Genomic DNA, 12250 nt, shown 5'->3' with positions numbered 1-12250 from the left:
CAGACCAAGAAAACCTTTGAGTGGTTGTTTAGAGTATTTACACAGGAAATGAATGAGAAGCACCTTGAAGTTGTACTTACAGATGGTGATCATGCAATTGTGGTTGCAGTGTCTCATGTATGACCATATGCACATCATCGCCTATGTTTGTGACATATCTTTCAAAATGCAGCAAAGAACATAGAACATATTTTTAATCAGAAGACAGGGCTTGATAAAAAGTTTAGAAAGTGTGTACTGGAGAGAATAGACAAGGTCATTTTTATGTCTGATTGGGAGAAAATGATTCAGATGTACGACCTTAAAGACTATGTGTGGTTACAAAATTTATATGCAGACAAAGAGAAGTGGGCATTGACATATGAAAGACAATACTTTTGTGTAGGTATGATAAGCACACAAAGAGCTGAATCTATGCATGCCACACTGAAAAAAAAACCTTATATTCATGTTTAACAATGTTTCGCTTCATAAAACAATATGAATTATTTGTAGATGGTCATAGACAGAATAAGCTTAAACAATATGTGAAATGCTTCAACACCCGCCTTGTAACTTTGGGTATGAAAATATTGACGCAACCTGCAGATCTGTGTACACTAACTGTATTTAAATGGACTAAAAAGAAGGTTATACATGTCATGAATTGCAATATAGAAAGTCGTATGCAATATGAGAATATGCACAAATATCATGTTGTATGGGAAGGCGAAGAGCAACTAAAATGGAAAGAAGCACATGTTACGTACAATGTTGACAACATAACAGTTAAATGTACGTGCAAAATGTTTGAATTCAAAGGAATTTTATGTTGTCATGCATTAAAGACACTTAATCAAGAGAAAATACAAGAAATACCTGAGTCATATATAATGCGAAGATGGATGAGACAAGCAAAGATTGAACTACTGGATACAAATAATGTCAGTCCATCTAGTGTTGATGAGAAGTGCCACATAGCCTCCCGTTACCAACAACTATGTAGGTCACTTATGCATGTTGCAGATTTGGCATCGAAAAGCGAAGAAGCCTATGTATGTATGAAAAAAGTGTGAAGGAAATTACTTGAAAAAGTGCAGTTAATTCACCATGAGTCTGTTGTAGCTCATTAAGATCAATCTAAGAAAACGAGATCGAGTAGCGTAGGTAAAAATCACGCTTCCACTGACCCTTATATTAAGTTGCGCCAAAGCGTCAACTTCATCTTCGATAAGTCAGGCGTAAACTTTGTAGATTATGATAGAAATATTCACCTAGCGAAGGGTATCAAAAGGAAACCTGCCTCTAATCGCAGTCATCGGAGGACAAAGGGTGCACTGGAATTGCTTTGCAAGAAAATGTCTAAGAAACAATCAACCCCTAAGCAACCAAGCCCTTCACATGAACAGGTATGCAATACAATATATTTCTTCCCATGTAAATTGTATTACATGCAACTTATCAATATCTAACTTGTGTAATTTTCAACATGCAGTAATACCCTATAGACGTGCATTACAATGTTGGAACCTGCAATCCTCCCGACCTGTTTGAGTGGAACGATGGCATGAGTTTGATAAGTCTTTTGGTATGTAACAATTTTGGGAGGATGTTTGCATTTCTTGTTGAACTTAATGTAGTGCTTGATATTGTTCTATTTAATGCCAGACTCAATTCAATTCAAAAGTGAGCAACGCAACACAGGAATCGCGTGTGAATTCTTCAGCTACAAAATAGTTCTAGCATTTAACTTTCATTAGTGTAAATCGTTGTAATGTTTAGCATTGTATAATTCTTTGTTGTAATTCTATAATTCTATGTTGTAAAACAATAATTCTTTGTTGTAATTTTATAATTCTTTGTTGTAAATCTATAATTCTTTATTGTAATGTTATAATTCTACAATAGAAATCATACTACAAATATCATAAAATTCGACACTAGAAAACACATATTATCTTATAAATCGATATATAACAATTGAGCATAATATATTACAAAATGATATACGACAATTCAATATAATAGCTTACAAATCGATATTAATAAACAAAATAATATTTCATAAAAAATGATACTAGAAAACACATAATATCTTACAAATCTATATAATGCAATTCGGCATAATAATTTACAAATCGATCTTAACAAAAAAATAATATATCACAAATCGACACTAGAAAACACATAACATCTTACAAATCTATATACGACAATTCAACATAATAATTTATAAATTGATATTAACAAACAAAACAATATCTCACAAATCAACACTAGAAAATACATAATATCTTACAAATCGATATACGACAATTCAGCATAATATATTAAAAATCAATATTAACAAACAAAACAATATCTCATAAACTGACACTAGAAAATACATAACATCTTACAAATCGATATACGGTAATTCAGCATAATATATTACAAATCGATATTAACAACCAAAATAATATCTCACAAATCGATACTAGAAAATACATAATATGTTACAAATCGATATACGACAATTCAACATAATATATTACAAATCGATATTAACAAACAAAACAATATCTTGCAAACATGCTTGTTCCGAGAAAATACATAATATATGATTTGTTGTCTCGATGAGTTTCGTATAACCATGTGTTTTTATGATTTATGAAGTTACAATATCTCACAAATCGATACTAGAAAATGCATAATTTCTTACAAATCGATATACGACAATTCAACATAATATCTTACAAATCGATATACGATAATACAACATAATATATTACAAATCGATATTAACAAACAAAACAATATCTCACAAATCGCCACTAGAAAATACATAACATCTTACAAATCGATATACGGCAATTCAACATAATATATTACAAATCGATATTAACAACCAAAACAATATCTCAAACATCGTCACTAGAAAACACATAATATATTATAAATCGATATACGACAATTCAACATAATATATTATAAATCGATATTAACAAACAAAACAATATCTCACAAACCTGCTTGTTTCTAGAAAACACATAATATACGATTTGTCGTCTTGGTGAGTTTCGTGTAACCATGTATTTTTATGATTTATGAAGTTACAATATCTCACAAATTGACACTAGAAAACACATAATATCTTATAAATCGATATACGGTAATTCAACATAATATCTTACAAATTGATATGCAGCAATTCAGCATAATATATTACAGATCGATATTAACAAACAAAGCAATATCTCACAAATCGATACTAGAAAACACATAATATCTTACACATCAATATACGACAATTCAGTATAATATATTACAAATCGATATTAACAGCCAAAATAATATCTCAGAAATCGATACTAGAAAACACATATTATCTTTAAAATTGATATACGACAATTTAGCATAATATATTACAAATCAATATTAAGAAACAAAACAATTTCTCACAAACCTGCATGTTCCGAGAAAATACATAATATATGATTTGTCGTCTCGGTGAGTTTCATGTAACCATGTATTTTTATGATTTATGAAGTTACAATATCTCACAAATTGACACTAGAAAACACATAATATCTGACAAATCAATATACAACAATTTAGCATAATATCTTACAAATCGATACACGACAATTCAGCATAATATATTACAAATCGATATTAACAAACAAAACAATATAAGATATTATGTGTTTTCTAGTGTCCATTTGTAAGATATTGTTTTGATTTTGTTTGGGCTTTGATCGTGTCTACCCGTTAATCAGAAAGGAGGTGAAAAGGAGGACGACAATGACAATGCAAGTGAGGTATAGTGAATTAGAACATGGTCTGCCCAATGCATTTGTTTATCTGCGTGGTTTTTAGTTTATAGTGTATCGTCAACCTTTTCTGCGTGGTTTATGTAGTTTATAGTGATTTTGAATACAAAGTGCCATTGACGCGATCACAGGTAAGAATTGAGGTACCCCCATCTTCTCCACCCTCTGTTCCGTTGTTGTCTTATCGCGACACACCAACATTGTTGAAGAAACCGATGCTGGAGGAGCCAACCCCACCAAGAAGACGGTTGCAGTTGAAATTGGAAGAGCCTCTATCTTCCCCACTGCAGTCTTCTCCTCCAAGATTGCCATACCATGAAGCCTCATTTTCGAAGAGATCCGTGTTGGAGAAGCCTCCAAGAAGGCAGTCTATGAGAGTGCAGGAACCTCCACGTTCACCATCAACATCTCTTCTGTGCTTGCCATATCGGGAAGCTTCATTATCAAAAAGGCGGGTTGCGGAGGCGGTTTCACCTCATTCATTTGCTTGAGAAAAGAGAGGGCGTGCTGACAAAAACAGTAATCAATCTGACATTAAGAAGCCAAAGATTGAACCCACTGATAAACCTTTCCCTATTTCATCAATTAATAACCCTGAAGTTCCCATTTCTAAGAAAGCAGGTAAGAATTTTTACTTCTCTTTGGCTTGATAACTTACAAATCGATATACGACAATTCAGCATAATATCTTCTAAATCGATATACGACAATTCAACATAATATATTACAAATTAATATTAACAATCAAAATAATATGTCACAAATTGACACTAGAAAATACATAATATCTTACAAATCGATATACGACAATTCAGCATAATATATTATAAATTGATATTAACAAACAAAACAATATCTCACAAATCGATACTAGAAAACACATAACATCTTATAAATCGATATACGACAATTCAACATAATATATTACAAATCGATATTAACAAACAAAACAATATCTCACAAATCGACACTGGAAAACACAATATCTTACAAATCAGTATACAAATTCAGCATAATATATTAAAAATTGATATTAACAAATAAAATAATATCTCACAAAATCGATATAATATCTTATACATTTATAATAGACATCGTGTTAGGAAGCAATATCTGCAAATCCATGATAAAATATCATAAAAATCGAGAGGGAAATTCCTATTAATAGCTTACAAATCAATATTAAGAATCAAAATATAAATCAATATTAAAAATCAATTTGTAATATATTATGCAATATTATATCAATTTGTAAGATGTGTCGATTTGCAAGATATTTGTATTATGATTTTGAAACGTGTGCTTGTAGAATTGACATTATTGCGATTTGCGCGCTTGAGGTGGCGATTTGCGTATTCAACACATGTGTGTCAGGTACGTAATTTTGGTTTATGGATCAATGTGAATTTTGTACACAGTCTTATAAAATTCGTATACACAGTCTACAAAATATGTTACAAATGTATGTACACAAAAAATTTGTCATGTTCGGGAAATTGAATGTTGAACAAAAAATTGCTCTCTCTCTCTCTCAGCAGTAGAATGTAACCCTCTTCACGTTGTCCTTGAGAATAGGTAGACGTTTAAACCGACTTCCTCTTACTTCTGGGGGCCTTGAGTCCTTCATTGCTTTTTAGGTAATCTTGCAGTCTGAGGTTTTGTATCTTTCATAATTAAAAAATCCATCAATTTTTTGTATAGTTCTGTGTGGAATCTAGGTATATCATCCTGGAAAAAAAACCCTGAAAGTCATACCAATATAGAAATGTAGTCAGCAATAATATAGGATAATAAAACATGTTTAAGTGTACAACATACAACAGTGAATTCTGGTGCTCGTCCATAATATATTGCTTCAATATACTTCATTACAAAGACGCCACAATCGATACCATTATTTTGTAAAGAAGCATCCTCTACGACGTGAAGCCTCCATGGGCCAATGCCGATACCCAACATGTCTCTAAAAAATCCAACATGTGGTTTATGCAAAAGTAAGTAAATTTTGGCCCACGGTAGAAGATATAGTAATCTTATAGATAGAAAATTACCAAATGCACAATGTTACGGTCTACACCAATGTTATAATCCAAGGAGTCGTATAACCATATTTTTTGTTTTCGTACATCCAACATGTATAAGACCCAATGCTTTTCTGATTGTCACAATGTAGAAATCAATATATGAAAATCGATGTTAAGAATCAACATATAAATCGATATTAAGAATCAAAATAATATCTTAAATCAATATTAGGAATCAACATAGAAATCAATATTAAGAATCAAAACAATATCTTAAATTGATATGGAAATTCTTATTGATAACTTAAAATAGATATTAAGAATTAGCATAGAAATCGATATTAAGAATCAAAACAATATCTTAAATCGATATCAAGAATCAGCACAGAAATCGATATTAAGATTCAGAACAATATCTTAAATTGATTTAAAAATTCATATTGATATCTTAAAAATCAATATTTAGAATCAAAACAATATTTTTAATCGATATTAAAAATCAAAACAATATCTTAAATCGATATTTAGAATCAACATAGAAATCGATATTAAGAATCAAAACAATATATTAAATCCATATGCAAATTCATATTGATAGTTTAAAAATCGATATTAAGAATCAAAACAATATCTTAAATAGATTTAACATCTTACAAATTGATATGGTCACAAACCTTTTCACTTAACGAAAAGTCCGTCATTTGGTCATCGTAACCCCAATATTGTAGTCCATCTAGAAATCCAGCTGCATATGGCATTCGACGGATGATACTTTGTTGAACGAAATAGTAATAATAGTAAGTTTAAAACATGCAAGTACATTAGTAAATAAAAAATATATAAACATATAAGATAACCGATATACCATAAAATAAGGCGTGACGACGTGGACCGACATGGTTAATCCCTTGCTTTGAATATACATGACAAAATCATGTATAGTCTGTTTACAACAAATATGCACTTGTTAATATACATGACCATGACATACGTAAATGTATAACTGATAGTGGTTTCATACATACAAAATTACTGATTGTGTGTCCTTTTGCAAATTCATCTTGCATCCGGTCGATGTTCTCTTCAAGCACTTTGTTGAGTTTTTTGGCACCTTATTTTGTGAATGTTGCACTGAAATTAACTGAATATTCAGTAAAGGAACTGTAGCGTTATATTCAGTAAACAAACTATAAACGACATAAAAAAGATGAAGCAGGTTAAAGGAATCGAAGGTACTTTTTTTTTGGATGTTCGACTGAATCACAACATCCTTCTTCAACATCGATACAGTTTTTGCGATGACAGTGGTTAACTGAAACATCAGTTTTTCTGTTCGTTGCTCACGAAGCAGAAAAATGAAACATCACCTGTTTCTTGCTCTTAAAAGAAACGTATTGTGTTCCTTGTGGAACACACTATCGAAGTTAAGCAATGTTTCATTTCACGTCCTGCCGATTTTCAAAAATCATGCTCAAAGAATATAATAAATAAATAAATTACATTTTGTATTAATTAAAAGACGCCATTTCATTTGCTAGTATCATCAAAATGGCGTTAATATGTGTAAATGAATGACATGTTGCATAACATCAGTAGTGTATCAGATGATGTTTCCCTAAACTCTAGACCATAAACCCTAAACTAATATTATGTGACGTTCCTTGCACGCACTTAAAGAAAATGCTATAAATAATAAACCCTAAACCAGTAATCGCTTAACGATTGAGCAAACCTACGTATAAATCATGGTAACTTCATAATCGCTATACCTAGTAATCGCTATTACAGAAATCACTATACATAATAAACTCAAAACTACTAATCGCTATACGACTTAGCAAACATAAGTACAAATCATGGTAACTTCATAGTCGCTATACTAACTAATCGCTATCACAGAAAACACTATAAATAATAAACCCTAAACCAGTAATCACTATAAGATTTAGCAAACGTAAGTGCAAATCATGGTAACTGCATAATCGTTATACTGAGTAATCGCTATACTAAGTAATCACTATCAGAGAAAACACTATAAATAATAAACCCTAAACTAGTAATCACTATATGATTTAGCAAACACAAGTACAAATCACAATAACTTCATAATTGTTATACCGAGTAATCGCTATTACAGGAATCACTATACATAATAAACTCAAAACTAGTAATCACTATACGATTTAACAAACGTAAGTACAAATCATGGTAACTTCATAATCACTATACATAGTAATCGCTATATAGAGCAATTACTATCACAGGAATCACAATACATAATAAACCCTAAGCTAGTGACTGATATACGATTTAGCAAACGTAAGTACAAATCATGAAAGAATTATATAATTATAAACCGAAGTTTATATAGTCTTATCGATTTTTCAGTGGCACTTCTCTGTTACACTTATTAAGGAGAGAATTATATAATTACAACAAAGAATGATAGAATTACAACAGAGAATTATCGAGATACATAAATCACATATGTTTATTCACTGGCACTTGACGACTCAGATGAACATACAAATCGTCTCTTTCTTTGCCTTGGTGAAGTCTCTTTATTCGGTGGCCTGTTCATTCCCTTGATCTTATTAAACCCACTGGTAATCATCTCAACCAGTGACCCAATTTGTCTCCTCAAATTCTGCACGTCCTTTAGTAACTTTTTATTCTCCCTCTTCAGCATCACTAACCTTTTGTCGGACGATACATTCTCCTTTAGAAGTTGTGTTTGCTCCTTATCGTATACTGCAACAAAAGAAATCACAGGAAGTGCCAAAGGGACACGATGGACATTAAGTCTATGTTGGAAGACGACATGCTTGGGGACAAGAGTGTCCTTACTTTCAGGTTGCTTCTCCTTAATTTGTCGATTTAGATGCATGGGTTGCCAATATTGTTTGAAATAGTGGGGGTCATATTGTCGTTCTTTATAATCATATGGTATGGCACAAACACCTCCTTTGTTTTAGCTATCCAATTGTTTTCTGAAGCGTTCATGCCAATTCACGTTCCTGGCCCCACCACTATTCATCTTTTTTCTCAATAGAACAAACAATTTTGGTACCAACTGTCCCAAGCCAGCTTGTAGGAGTACTCAACTACCATGCTGCAACTCGGCTTCACATTTTCTAAAGATCCAAATATCGTAGACAAACAGTCTCGCAGCCACAATAACAACCTCTTCGTCCTCATTGTCCCTATCTCCATACGATCTCTAGACAACCTGTACAATCAAGATTCTGGTTTAGATATAGATATAATTATTCATGCAAAATATTGAATGCGATAACAATTTGTACAAAGGAAGGCAAAATCGTAAAGCGATGATTACTTAAGAATGCTAAACATTATAACCATTTACGCTAATGAAAGTTAGATGCTAAGGAGATAACGATTTGTACTAAGGAAGACAAAATCCTAAAGTAATGATTACTTAAGAATGCTAAACATTATAACAAATTACGCTAATGAAAGTTAGATGTAAAGGAGATAACGATTTGTACTAAGGAAGACAACATTCTAAAGCGATGATTACTTAAGAATGCTAAACATTTTAACAATTTACGCTAATGAAAGTTAGACGCTAAGGAGATAACCATTTGTACTAAGGATGACAAAATCATAAAATGATAATTACATAAGAATGCTAAACATTACAACGATTTACGCTAAAGGCCATTTCATCATGAAGGACCCTATTTTCAGAGAGAGTGTGATGGACTCGCTCCTTCATGACCAATTCACCGACCTCACCATTACCGGCCCCCTTTCCATAAGAGAAACCTAATGTTTGGAAGTTTTGACGAAAGCTTAATTTCTCTTCGAAAGTTCATTTTGCAAACACCTCCTCTTCAGGGAAGAGAGGAGTAATACCTATTTCCAAATTTCTGAATCTTCTCCTTTGGGCAAAGGAGAAGAAAATTTCTGTCATTGTTGCGTTGTGCTTCAAATGCTCGCTTTCACAAAGGATTTCAAGAAAATTTTATCAATTTGTCATTAAATATTTGTCGATTTCAAAATCTTTATTGCATAAAAACATTACCTCAGAATACCTTCAGTATTACTTTCGAAAGGACAAAAGCTTTCGCGAAGAAAGATTCAAAACTTAAGATATTTCAATTGGCCAACCAAAAGGATGAATAATAAATCCTCGATATGGCCAGCAAAGAAAATTCAATATTGTTGCAAAGCCACAAGTGATCGATATTGATCGCAGTCAATGACACATTTTTAAAGACCATTCTTGGAAATTAAAGCAGTCAAAAATATCCTGGGTGATACAGAAAAATCCACTCAATCTCCATATCTTCTCAATCATCTAAGCTGCAATTAAATATTCGCAAAAGGGATCTCTCAATTGTCGTCAAGGTGAAGGCGAATTAAGCGAGTAGACCCCCGGGGCCAAAGAAGATTTGGATCATCTCCAAGATGACGGAGTTTGTGACGGATCCTTCCAGGGAAAGTCTAAAGCATTGTCGAGATGAAGGCATATGCGATGAACCTCCCGACAATCCCTAAAAGGTATTTAATTTCTGCTATCACCAAGAGATTTCCAACCAAAGAGCCAATAACCGTCAATATAATCCCTGAGAGAAAAGAAGGATCGAAACATCTCTCAGATGAAAAAGTTTGTGACGTACCCTTCCCAAAAGAGAGAGAGAGAGAGAGAGAGAGAGAGAGAAAGACATCTCCAAAATGAAGGATGATGTAATCTTCAAAAGCCCAAGAAAGCCCAAAAGAGTACAAAAAGACCATCATAAAAAAGAATCCCAGGATATCAAACTGCTAAATCTACTAAGAATCTTCTTTAAATTTTGTGAAATTCTTTTATCAATATTCTTTCACCAATTGCTTTCATAATATCAAGAATACTCTCTTTTCTGCTCATATCAAGGAAATTGATAACTTCCTTGAAAGAAAGCCAATCGCAAGCAATTTGAATTTGAATCTTGATTCTACGGAGTTAAGCCCAGTCGGAGGTAATACTTCAGGTAGAAAAGAGAGAATATTTTCAAAACAATATGCATCATTTTCAATTATTTTGAATCAACAATAATTTTCAACATTTTGACAATACTTTCTAGCTATCCTGGCGTGAAGCAAGGGCTTGAGGTTCATCTTTGGCGTATCCTGACATCAGTTGTTATCCCTTTTAGGACTTGATCACGGGAGTTTTCAAGATTTCTGCCCTTCTTTGGTATAATTTGAGCGCCTGGGCTCTCAGATTCGCACACTTTTCTGTGTCCCCCATTGTCCTACCATAGACAGTCCAATTTTGGCTTGAGGTTAAGTCACAAATCACTTTCTCGCAAAAGGTCATCAAATTCAAAAGTTATTCAGTCTTAGCAATGAGGCGCCCAAAATCAAACCCCTTTTCAAGCTTTAGGGACCTCAAATTCATCCTTTTGCAAAACCCCTATCAGATTTACTGTGCAAAATTCGAAGGTTCCATCACAGTTTCTTCTTTTAAGGATTCTGCCCAATCATGTTAAGGATATAAACCTGAGCCTCCTTTGATGAGGTATTTCATTTTCCGCCCAATCAGATTAAGGGTATAAACCTGAGCCTCATTTGATGAGGTATTTCATTTTTCTCCCAATCAGGTTAAGGGTATAACCCTGAGCCTCCTTTGATGAGGTATTTCATTTTCCCCAATCAGGTCAAGGGTTAAAACCTGAGCGTCGTTTCGTACGAGGTATTTCCGTCCCATCCAGGATAAAAGCAAAACCTGAACTTCAATCTCGCAGAATGAATTTTCCTTCTTAATTCTCCATTCCACACCTATCATGATCACCGTCAGAGTTGATTATCTCATACCCAACCAAAATTTTCTAACTGGGGCATTTTTATAATCCAAATTTGGTGTGTTTTCTTTTCCACTAAGCTCGACTTTCAACCGGCTTAGCAACAAAGAGGGGCATCTGTAAACACCCCAAATTTTCACCCTCATCTAGTGCTTACATTTCATGTGTCATTGCATATCATTACATACATTCGACATACCATTTAATTTCATTGCATTGCATAGCATTGCATGTCATTACATCTCATTTTCGAGATCCAGAACTCCTGTTTTCAAAATATTAAATCCAGATTTGAGCTTTTTAAACATTTCTTTCAAAATCAATTTTAAAACCTGGGGTTTTAATCAACATTATGTCATTCGCCAACCCCCAGGACCTCATATTTTGAATTGTTTTTCTCAGAAAACAATCTGGATTCATTTTAAACTCATTTTTTAATTAATTTCAATTCTCAGATAAGACCCATTTAGGTGGTGTCGCTTCTGGATTCCTTGTCAAAAATCTCCAAAATTTTAGAGTCCTAGTTGGATCAGGACTCTTTTTCAAAATTCAGTCGGATCAGAACTCTACTTTTCACTACCTTTTTACCTGTTTTTGGAGAAAACCTTTTAAAATCTTCTGTTCT

The sequence above is a fragment of the Nuphar pumila genome, chromosome 2, assembly GCF_984573655.1.
Source record: "Nuphar pumila chromosome 2, dmNupPumi1.hap1.1, whole genome shotgun sequence".
NCBI lineage: Eukaryota > Viridiplantae > Streptophyta > Magnoliopsida > Nymphaeales > Nymphaeaceae > Nuphar > Nuphar pumila.
This window is presented reverse-complemented; position numbering follows the sequence as displayed.